This window comes from Neovison vison, chromosome 6 (assembly GCF_020171115.1).
Source record: "Neovison vison isolate M4711 chromosome 6, ASM_NN_V1, whole genome shotgun sequence".
In the NCBI taxonomy this organism is placed as follows: Eukaryota; Metazoa; Chordata; class Mammalia; order Carnivora; family Mustelidae; genus Neogale; species Neogale vison.
This window is the reverse complement of record NC_058096.1, coordinates 126,904,484-126,916,101: the sequence shown is the minus strand read 5'-3', so window position 1 is coordinate 126,916,101 and position 11,618 is coordinate 126,904,484. Positions and strand designations below refer to the sequence as shown.

General features: G+C 41.4%; 1 pseudogene; it reads right to left on the bottom strand.

The window, feature by feature from the left end:
• Positions 1–8,374: 8,374 nt before the first annotated feature.
• On the bottom strand, positions 8,375–10,019 carry LOC122910552 (annotated as a pseudogene).
• Positions 10,020–11,618: the final 1,599 nt, after the last annotated feature.

Below are 11,618 nucleotides of genomic sequence, written 5' to 3'. Positions count from 1 at the left end.
GGATCCTGAGATCATGACCCGAGCCAAAGGCAGCGGCTTAACCCACTGAGCCACCCAGGCACCCCTACCAGGCTTTTCTTTAGCAGAGCTCTTCTCACATAGTTTGCCTAGTGAAAGAATGAGTAAATGAACGAATCCATCATTAAAGTCACTAATAAACACAACAAACCGTACCAAGAAGTTGAAGACCTGCTTCTGTTTGAAGCCCACTTATTGGATTGATAAGCTTGTTAGGATGTCATGAATTAAAAATGTCAATATTATAGACAAGATTTATTTTCTGTAACTCAGGAGGATGGGAACATGTAATTTCAGAGAAATAGGCTTCAACTTTCAGCATAACTTTCTACCAATGAGAGCTGGCCACAAAGCAGAGGATTTCCCTGAAGTAGGGAGGTCCCCATATCTGGAGGTGACCAGATAAGAGTTAAGTGATTACAGCAGGCAGGTTGGAGGAGGGACTCAGGTACTGCACGGAGAATTGGACTATAGGACCTCTCATCTCCCTTCCATGAGGAGAAGAGGAGGAAGGGAAAATACTTAATATTTGTTGAGGACTTACTATGTGCCTGGCATTGTTCTTGGTGCTTTGTATTTATTGGTTTATTTTCTCTAACAATTTGCTTTAGAGGAAAGTGCCATTACCATCTCCATTTTATTGATGGGGATTCTTAAATCTTAGAGAAGTAAAGTAACTTTCCCAAGACCACACATAAGGTAAACGATAGAGCAGGGCTTATAATCTTAGAGTGGATCTCAAAATATATTTCCTGATCAGAAGCATCAGCGTCAACCAGGATCTTGTTAGAAATGCAAATTTTTGGACCTTATCCCAGAACTTACTGGTTGAGGAGCTCTGGGGGTGGGGCCCAATCGTGTGTAATTTAACAAGCCTTCCAGGTGATTCCGATGCCCCCAAAGTTTGAGAATCACTGTTCTAAAGAACATTCCATTAAAGCTCATGTATATGGGAAAATATAAGGAAGAAAATTCAATTCACATTTTTGAGAGAATTTTGGGGAAAAAAATGCTGCTCTCAGTCTATATGGCATCCACATTTAGACTGCTGCCTCAAATGTGGGACAGGTCAAGGGACTTCATGCTGGGTCTGAGAAGCCAGCAGCTCCCAGCAGATTACAAGGCAATTCAGAACCACATTTCCTCTGAGAAGAGCTTCTTGTAGCTTCTCAGGGTTTTTCACATAAGGAACAGTGTGAACCTGGGTAAAAGAAAAAAAAAAAAGTAAAACATTACTAAAAACAATACTATCCAGTTTAAAATATGAAGAAGATGCCACAAATACTCTAACCCCCTCTTACAGAATGAATTCAATAAAAGCAAGAGAAATTTTGTGTTAAAAAAAAAAAAAGCCAGATGGAACTGCTGGTAGTATGCTATCATTTATTTTGTTAATTCAGCAACATTTCGAGTGAGACCCAGACACTACAGCATTTAAAAATAATGCAACCTTGCTCCTGATGCAAGTGGCAAAAGCAAGAGGTCTCCACGGAGCTTTGCTAAAGGGGGAAAAAAAAGAAATTAAAAACCGTCCACTAATGTGCCGGCGAGTAATGAAATAAGAATCTGACACTTGGTGCATTGAAATGCAAACAAGATGTCCCTGTGTTACCCTGGCAATTCATCATAAAGGCCGGTGCATTTCTGCTTATTATACATGAGGTGCAGTGAATTATTACCAGGCTGGTTCTTCTAACAAACTTTTCAAAGTATGTACATGATAGGGTCAAAAGAGATTTATATGTGTGTTTGTGTATGTGTGTGTGTGTGTGTGTGTGTGTGTGCACTCATGCTAGGATATGCCCATAGAATTGTATGTTCCTCTTCCTGTGAATACGTAGAGCCTAATACATCTGGATTATAAAGGAGAAATTCAGGTGATGACCTAAGTATTTGGAAGCATTCTTTCTCTCTCTGTCTCTCATTTCACTCTCTCTCTCTCTATCCATCTATCCGTCTATCTTATAGGTCCCAAGGAGGGGAGAATTAGAGAAGAAACAGTCCTGTGGGCTGTGAAAAAAAAAAATGCAGCAATTGCTCCCAGGCAGGTAGATTGGGGTTTAAAGGGGCATTTTTTTTTTTTTTTTTCCCGCATGGGAGAAGCAGGAGATGGTAGGAGTGAGAGAAATAGGAGGAAGGTTGGTGAGGGGATTGTGGTGATTTCCCTGTGAAAAGTTTGCAGGCATCTCTCAAACCAGTGGCATTACAAGTTCTGGCATAACACTGGCACATAAGTAATAAAAAAAAAGGGAGACTCATATAGAGCACACACCAGAAATATCTAGAAGAGTACACAGCAGCTTATAATAGTTATTACTGGGGAATGAGATTATGGGAAGCAGGAGGCTTTACTCATTCATACACCTCAGTTTTATTTGTAAAGACTTTTTGTCATTGAATGTTCCAAATATATACAGAAGTAGAGAGAATAAAAACAAAATAAAATACCTGTACTATGCCCCAGGTTCAACAATTACCAACTCGTGGCCCATACTGTTTCATTTTATCCTACTATCCCAGCTCTTTTCTCAGTTTTCCAGATTGTTTTGAAACAACTTCAAGACATAGCATTCACTAGTAACATGCCAATTGAAAAAAGGAAAAAAAGAAACATGTTCTAATATAAAATAAAAAGGAGAAATTAATATGAAATATATAATAGTTCAAATACAGCTGGAGTTCCCATTGTTTAGTGAATTTTTTTAAAAGCAGTAATTGTAATACCTGGCTGATCACTGGAATTTTCTGGGAAACTTTTTAAACATGTAGATTCCAGAGCCCACCAGGACCTACAGAATCAAAATCTCTGTGGTGGGCCCAGGGATATCTGTGATTAAAAAGTTCCATATATGATTCTGTTGATGAGCCAGGTTTGAGAACAGTTGGTCTACTTAAGATAAACTGTTTCAAGTACCTTCAAGCACTATGGAAAGACTTAATTCCATATAAGCAGTTGATACGCTAATTACAAATTTGCCTTATCTAGTCATTAAATTAGGTTCCCTAAGGACTACTCTGAATCCCTTGGATTAAAGGAGTAGTTGAATCTAGTTAACCCAGTTCTGATTAGTATATAACTATAAAATAGAAAAACACATTTTCTTTAAATATTCTACAATTCATACTTATTATCAGTGTAATACTAGTCTTTGCTATAATTGGTGAAAACGTGTGCTTTATTTTTGCCAGTAGAGTCCCTATTTTAAAGTGGGGAAATGGGATCTCAAAGCAATTAAACAATTTTCCTGAGGACATATAGTTGGATAATGGCTGATCCAGGGCAAATGTAAAACCTGCACTGTGATAGGCCCTTGTGGGTCAATACAAATAATACAGGGTTCTAACATTCCAAGGAGTTAGAGTTTATTGAGGGAGACAGACAAGTGGACATGACTTTAAGTCCATAGACCCAAAAATATCTGCAGCCTAGAGCAGTGATCATAAAGTAGTGAGTTGATCTCATTAAACAAGCTCAGGTGCCCAGAAGTGAAACTGTTTTAATTTTTCCAGGGAAGAACTTAATTTCTATTTTCAACTTTTATTCTAACAACAAATGACACTTTATTTTGGTCAATGTAAGTAATCTTGGTCACTTCAGGATTTCCTGGCCTGTCTCCTTCTGTGGGGTTGAATTGAGTTCCAGGGTAGGGCATCAGAATGCCCGGATTGGGGAGAAATTAATATTATCTTCCACCTTGCAAATGCGGAGCATCTCATCTCATTTCTCTTTGGTCCCTAAGAGCTGGTCCATGTGGATGGCAACTGTAATTCTTTATTCTAACCACAAGGCCTTTTCAGATCTGGGTCTTAGCTGCTCTCCCAATAGTCTTGGTTATCTGCAGACAGTTGGCTGTTCCATATACTGTGTTGATTTGGAATAATAAGAAATATACATTTTATCTTTGTCCCTGGTCCTTGGCACAGTGCTCCTTAGAATTTCCTGTGAGATAAAAGTGATAGGAGCAACTTTTGTTATCTTTTCAATTACACCTGAGTTTAGGCTAATGAGGCAACTGTTTGCAAGTCCTTCCACATCATCTTTTAGGATAGGGGCTGCTCACTACAAAGACCAAACTCTGATTAGAAGCTTGGAATTTTCAGGTCCACTGTTGTACCCAGACCTCTCGGTTGGAGGTTGAGTTCAATCGCTAATGGTCAGTAATTTTATCAATCACCTATATAATGAAATCTACATAAAAATCCCTACATGACTGGGTTCAGAAGGCCCTGATGCTGAACTTTGGGAAATTCCATGGCTTTTGCCAATTACTGGACTTTACCTCAGAACTGAGCCCAGATCCTTCTTACTCTTGAATCTCCAGATTGATCTGGCAATTCTATTACACATACTGCCTCCAAAACTCTTGGCTTGGTGTGTGTGTGGCTTGGTGGAGGTAGGTTGGGAGGGGTGGGAGAATAATGGCATGGGTATCCCTCCAGGGACCCACCAGGGTCCATGTTTCTTCCTTCTTACTTAGTGTAGTACAGTACCGGTTTTTGATGTGCCAGTATTCCCACAGAGGCTACTTATTTTTTAGTAGCATAATGACAGTGTGCTTACCTTTGATCTTCTCTCCCCTTTGACTCAGCTCCCCAGATTATAGAATATTATGCAGTCTACTATGAGTGGGGATTGGGAAAAAAAATGTCTTTGAATGTCTTTGACCACACACATTCTTTCAAATCTTTTAATTTATGGCATAAACTATGACTTGACTTCTTCAGGGCTTAGAATGTCAATGCCCTCCAGCCAAGACCAGCAGGAACATACTTGTAGTAGAACAAATTTGGCTTATTATTTCATGCAGTGAGGGAGAACACATACCACAAAGAATCAGGGTGTTTTCTCTAAGAGGGTGTTAGAAAGGACTTATAGAATTTGGGCCTGCGTTAAGAGATTTTGAAAGAGTTTAAGAAAATGGGGTTTTGCTCTGGATTGGATGCTGTCAGCAAGTAGGGTAATTCTATGATTGGGTATCTTAATTTTATCTAGCAGGAGGGAAGATTAGACAGAGGCTGAAGCTATAATTGGTAAAGAAGAAGCAGTCATTCTTATTAGTTGGGGGAGAAGGATGTTGGGTATTTTTGTAACCTGGAAGGTTTTGCATTTTGACTGTGTTCAGACATGATTATGGACTGGCCATGTTTTTGTCTTGATTCATTATGGTTTCATAGTAGCCTTGTCTGACACTTACATTCTTTAAAACTTTTATGATTTACAGGAGAATACCCAGGTCTATCTGTGGGTGCTGGGCCAGCTCCTAGCAAAACCAAGGCCAGGCTGATAGTATTAAGCCAGGTCCCAAATGCCAGGGGCTACTTTTTTCTTTCTCAGTATATGAAACCCAGATTTATTTTGAAATACAAAACCCAAGAATACATTGCTTATGTTTTCCTATGTTCCAGAGGTCTAACTTCTCAAAGAGAGGGGAGTCTTGAGATATCAGGTAGTCCTAGAGAAAATGAAATCAAAATTACAATGTTAAATCATTATCTTGTTATCTGTACAATGACATTAGCAAAGGATTGGTACTATGATGAAGGTAGCATTGTGCAGGGAGAACCAAACACACCCTCTTCCTGGAGAGGTGATTGAGATGACTTTTTCACCAAAAGAGGGAGCGGGAAGAAAAGGTATTCTAGGTAGAAGGAAAAGCATGCATTGGCAGAGCTGGGGGATGAGAGGGTACACTAGAGAAGTCAGTCATGGTACTTGTCTTGATCGCAATTCCTTTTAAGTAAAAGCAACAGATTTTACCCCTGTCTAAAGCTGATTGGATCAGAAGTGCTTACTGATCCAAAAGGGTCTCTCTGTAGACTGACTGGTTGGCAACCTCTGAGGTTGCCCTGCACAAAAAGAGGAACCGGTTCCATCTGATTTTCTCTTTTTCAGGATTATGGACTAGGAAATGCCAAGGCAAAGAGGCTTTGAGGGGCCAGAGTTGAAGTTTAAGGACTGAGTGAAGAGGATTCTTCAGGGAGACTGGTAGTCAAGAGGGAATGTGGACAGTCAGAGTTATGGGGTCCTGAGCAGGAACTCAAAGCCGAGAGGTGGCAGGTTGAAGGAATAAGCAGTGGGGTGACTGCAAAAGGAAAACCCCTGGGAGAAGATATCTGACTCTTCCTAGGGCAGAGTGGCAATGTGGAAATCACTCACTCTTGCAGTCCCTCTTCTTCTCGGGGTGGAGACTGATTCAACCAGAATCTTTGCTCCTGGAGCTCAGGTCCTTTCCTCCTCCTCAGCACTCCAGAGATAGCCTTACAGTGCTTCTCCTCGGATGCAAACCTATTTGAATTCTTTGAACTGGAAGAGCCCAACTAAAGCAAGCATAGAGGGAAGTAGGGACCAGACCCTAGTGGGTGTTGTCTGCTTAGACTTGGGGCATGTAGAGTAAACCCCTCATCAGACTCATTCAATTGTAAGTGACAGAAAACTCATCTGTTTGGTTTAAGACCAAATAGCATTGTGTTATCTCATATAACTGAAAAGTCCAGGGGTAGTTAGCATGAGGCATGCTGGTTTCAGGGCCTTGGAGAATGTCATCAGGACTACCTTCTCCTGCCTTACACCTTCCTTCTCTATGTGGTCTTTAGGCAGTGTCCTCTCCAGGTTTATATCCTATGGAATAGGGTGTCTTCTTGGTTGTTTTGGAAAAAATCCTGGGAATGAGGATTAGGCCAGCTGTCCTTGAACAAATACCCATGGCTGTTAATGCCTAGTGGATTGATGGGACTAGCTCTGTTCAACTTCAGGATAAAATTGAGGGTAGATGCCAGACAGGCAAATTTAGCATGTGTCCTCATGTGTCTGTGCTTGTGCATTTAAACACCTTCATTAGTTCTAGCCACTAGGAGATGAGGAGCCTAGACAAGAAGGAGAAAACAAAACACAGCCATTATCTGGATACAAACGCGTCTTTCAATTTTAGCAAGAGTTAGTTCAGAAGCTAATATACATTTAATCTGTTTTCATTACTTTTTTTCCCTTTCAAAATAGCTTTGGAATTTGATGTAGTTGGTGGCAGTATGATTAGAGGGTCATAGGAAATGAAGTTCGTAATGAGCCTTGACGGAAACCAGCAGTGTGTAACAGAAGGGTAGTTCCTGGAGTTGAAAGGGTTCAATCTGGTTTTGTCCTTTACTGGCTTAAGTCATTTAGTCCTTCTGGGCTTCAGAATCTGCAGTTGGGGATAGTGATAGATATCCTGTAGTGCTATTGGTGAGGGTTTAAGTGCAAGATAAAATATTTGGCACATGGGACGTACTAATGGTAGCTATTGTTATGAGAAGCCTGCTTCCAGGTAATGTGGCTCCACATTCCAAGATCCTCCTGCCTTCAGGCAACACACACCTGATCATTCCAGACTCCCTGTTGGCCTGCTCTGCCTGGGTCTACACCCAGCCAACTCCAGGTAAAGAAAAGCTCTGCTTGAAACTGGTTGGCGAGGAACACTGAAAATGATAGGTTGAATTCAGCTGACAGCAAGTTAACAATGAGCCAAAATAGCCTGATTATGATTAGAGAAAATTTATGTTAAAATTCAGTCTTTTTCTTTTCCAAATTAGTTTGTGCCTGTGGTTATTGACTCCTGTTATAAATAACATTCTAAAACCTTGTGCCCAGCAGTTTGTAAAGCAGCCCCAGAACAAGTGTTTGTGTATGTGAACATATGTGTTTGTGTGCACATGTGTTTTGTGTGAATGAGAGGAACAGTGGTGTTGCTGAAGGGACCATGCGTCTGGGAACAGAGGCTGATGAAGTCCCTGGCAGGTGGTAGGTTCCTTGTCAAAGCTGTGGCTGGTTCCTGGGGACAGACTGACGGGCTTGCTAGACTTTCCCTCGAGGCTGTTCTTGCTGGGGCTTTCTGCAGTAGAGTAGGCCCAGACAAAATGTCTCAATGGAGAATTCAAAAGCTGATTTTGAATTAGAACCTTGCAGTAGCCAGAGCAATAAGAGGCAGTCAGTGGGAACTGGCTCCGTGGCTCATGAGCTAAATACTGGTCCAGAGCGACGTCATCTATGCATTAATGCATCGGCATTACATTTATTGCAACATCATTTATATTATCTACTTGCTAAGCAGGGAGAGGCCCAGGCTGGACACATCAGACTTTTCAGAGCAACGTGCTGGGGGAATAGAGAAGGGAGTTCAGAGAAGCTATGGCCTCTCAAAGGCAGTGTCTCTGAAGGTCTCCACAGGAAGAGGGCTCTGCAGGACAGGTCTTCTGGGGTGGGGAGGAGCCCTCTGAGGACGACTGCAAATGCACAGCCTCTGGTGGAAGAGTGCTTGTCAGAACGGGCCCCTCGTCAGAATGGGGTCCCACGCGCGGCATGGCCTCGGGGGCCTGGAGGGAGTCACAAGGGCACCACCTGAAGGGTGGGCAGAGGCCCCCAGGAAGGGGCTAGGTACTCTCTCTAAGCAGCAGCAGCACGATGTTTTTCTTCTTGGGCCAGCTGCAGATGTGAGTGTTCTGAAGCCCGGTGGGCATAAGGTCCTTCTTAGCATTTGGAAAGAGCACAGGGATGAATCTGAAATTCCTGCTTCCTTGTTTTATGAACTCGGTTTGTATATTCGATGTACTTAGTAAGTAAGCTGTGCTCATCCTTGTCCAGCTGCGACTCAGCATCTTCTACATCTTGTTTGTATCTGGGGCCAATGGCTACAATTATCATCACTGTCTTCTCTCTAAGATAGCGTTCCATCCACTTCATGATATCATTGCCTCTGATTCTATCCCCAAGTATGTCACTTGCAGTTTGGAAGCTGTTTGCTAAAAAAACTTCACAAATTTCACCACCTCCATGGCTGTGTCCATAGAATAAGTGATAAAGACTTTCCATAATTCTTCTGGTAAACTGCTTATTTTTGGAGTTCCTCTGGTTGGAAGGTTACTAGGGGGTCTAGGTACAGCAGCTGGGCATGGAGCCTGGGGACCTTGTGGTCTCAGTTCTGCAGGACTCTCTAAGACTTCTCAGGAATTCCAGCTGGATTAGGTGGTTGGTTATACAGTTGGTCCCTCAGGAGCCCTGGGGAGGAGTGGTCTCTGTGCAGACCTTATTCTCAGGTGCTGGGGCAGTTCAGCACCACCTTCTGCATGGGGTGCAAGCCCCTCATGCTGGCTCTAGGTAGGAGCTGCCTGTGCACAGCCGGCTGGACCACTTGCTGATAGGCTGCTCGAGGGTAGTCGTGGCCACATGGCACCTGGTGATAGGGACCTCCAGGACAATGGTAATGACAGTTCCATTGAGCATGTAGGGGAGGGTCGGGAGGTGGCATTTGTGCACACACTGGGTACGTCTGAAGTTTAAAAAGGAGGAACTCCCTGGACCTGAGAGGTCTGGAGTGGTGCTGGGAGAAACACATGGAGGTGAGGGGTAGGGGATGCCCAGGACATCCTGGGGCTGGGAATCCTACATCGTGTCTGTTGAAGGCAGATCTGGAACTGCTCGGTTGCTGTGGGGCTGGGCTGCTGCACCATCTCTTGGCTACTGTCCGAGGAGTCTGATGTGGCATTAGGTAAACTTTGGTCTGATTTGTCTGAGTCATGGCTAGTGAAAGGAGAAGGAGCTGAAAGCTGTGATCCTAGCTATTGATTCTGTTTTTCCATTAAAAAACTGAAGCTCCGGAGGAGGGCTCCAATCACAGACTCAGGTTCATGCTTGCTGGATGCAGAGGAGCCTAAGGGAAAATCTTTGCTCAGGTCTGGGTGTCTCCTCCAGAAGCTGTCTTCACCCTCCTCCAGGATTTTAATGCGCAGGCAGGTGACTTGCTGCGTCACAGGCTGTAAATGATTTGCAATTTTCAGGGGTGGGTGAGCCTGAGAAAATCTCCTGAGGAACACTGAGGGGATTTGGGCACTGACAAGGTGTTGGGTGCCATGTTCCTTAGATTTGGAGCAGGTGGTTTGATTCCTCTTCCAGGGAATAGTCTGGGATTGGTTAACTGACTTGGGTATGGTTCTGATTCATCAACCTCCACTGGAATGCTGATTCAGTTCATTCTACTTTCTTAGCACCACCAAGGACAGACAGACTGTCCCTCTATCAGCTCTTTTCACCTTCAGACTTATAGTGACTTATAATGTATAAGTTATAAGTGACACAAATGCACTTTTGCATTTTCTTCAGCTGCAAATCTTTGTCAGTATTGTTAGGAAAAATACCCTATAAAATATAACTAGTGTAATTTCTTGCAGTTTCTCCTGTAATATGTGCCTTAACATCTTATTAGAGGTAGAAATTTAATTTACATCCAGTAAATCTAATAAAAATTTCTAATTCCCCACAACATTTGTCTTCTCTATTGAAATCAGCACACTCATCCAACTGGATATTTGAAGAACTACTTTACTAGAAAAAGTAAGCTTTTTCTTTTCTGTGGAATTTCATGCTTTCTATTTTTTTTCCTTAAAGTAAACTTAATGAACAATTTAAGGAAGGGCAAATGAAAATTTCAGGTATTTTCCTTCAGTTTCAAAGATAAATGAGAGACTTGATGTTTTGTTTTTTATTCAGGTATACCATGTTATATAGACTCACCGAAGGTATATCACACTGTTGAAACATCCCCAAGAATTCTGCATTTAGAGCATTTCAAACTTTTGGCCAAGGTCAAGTAGAATATCATGTGTGTGACCTTCTTCTATCTACCCTATCTAGGACAATGCCACAGAATCTCTTTCTGTATTAGAGCATGTGGTCTTGATTATTGTTGCTATGTAATAGTCTTGAAAGTGGGTAGACTGATTCCTCCCAATTTCTTCTTTTTTCAAAAGTAGTTTTAATTATCTTAGCTTTTTTGCTTTTCTATATGAATTTTATAATATGGTTTATATCTGCAAAAAACATTGCTGGGATTTTGGTAGGAATTGCATTAAACTGTACATCAATCTGGGGAGAGCTGACATCTTTACCATGCTGTGTTTTTCAATCCATAAATAATGGTACACCTCTCCATTTAGACTTCTTGATTTCTTTTATTAACATCATGTATTTTTAAGTATAAATTCTTATATGTTTCATTAGATTTACACCAAAGAATTTAATTTTTTGAGAGATTTTAAATGGTATTGTATTTTTAAATTTGGTGTCCATGTGTTCATTGTTGGTAAGTTGAGATTTTTCTGTTTATCTGGTATCCTGTGGCCTTGTTGAATTCACCTATTAGTTCTTAGGGGGTTTGTTCTTTTCTTCCTTCCTTCCTTCCTTTCTTTTGTTTTTCTATGTAAGTAATCATGTAATCTGCAAATAGGGATACTCTTATTTCTTCCTTTTTGATAGATATGCCTTTTCCTGCCTTATTGCACTGGTTAGAACCTAGAGCATTATGTTGAGTAAAAGTGATCATCTCATCACTGATCTGAAGGGGAATGCATTCAGTTTTTTCCCAGTAAATATGATGTTAGCTGTAGTTTTTTTGTTTTTGTTTTTAAATATGATCTTTATCAATGTGAGGATGTCTTCCTCTATTCTTAGTTTTCTGAGATTTTTAACAAATCATGAATGGGTATTAGATTTTGTCCAGTGCTTTTTCTGCACTGATTGATCATATGATTTACCTTCTTTATCCTGCTAATGTGGTAGATTACACTGATTTTTG